We start from the raw sequence: 531 nt of genomic DNA, 5'->3' as shown, positions 1-531 counted from the left end.
TAGTCTGATTTAAACTTATTGCTTTGTGTTTTGTATGTGGCTGCTTGTCATTAACATTCTTTATCCTCAGTTCTTATGCTTGATAATTCAGCCATTCTGTAAAATATTTCAGAATGTATTTTGTATTCAACATCTTTTGACTACATCATTTACAGATTTTTTTTATCTTAAACCAGCACTATGAGTTCAGCTGTGCAAAAGAATTTGGAAAACTTTTTGTATAGTCTAATCTTTTCTGTTTCACAATTAATCTACGAAGTAGTATCTTTTAGTATGTGATACAAATGTGTATCAGCAATACACTTTTAATGATTTTTATGCTAAGTTTGATTTTTCAAGTAAAATAAAGTATTTTTGTTTGAAGTTACTAAAAATTGAAAACAAGCAGTAGCTTGAAAATGATAATTCTTAGAGTATCTATCCGGCATTTATAGGCCACAGAAGCCATACAGTGCTAATCTCAAGCAATTATTCCTCAGAGGTTATTTGGAAGGGGAAGGTAAGGTTCTCTTTTTTTCCCCCATTTTTACT

The sequence above is a fragment of the Passer domesticus genome, chromosome 3 (genome assembly GCF_036417665.1).
Source record: "Passer domesticus isolate bPasDom1 chromosome 3, bPasDom1.hap1, whole genome shotgun sequence".
Lineage (NCBI taxonomy): Eukaryota > Metazoa > Chordata > Aves > Passeriformes > Passeridae > Passer > Passer domesticus.
Note: the sequence above shows the minus strand (reverse complement) of the source record.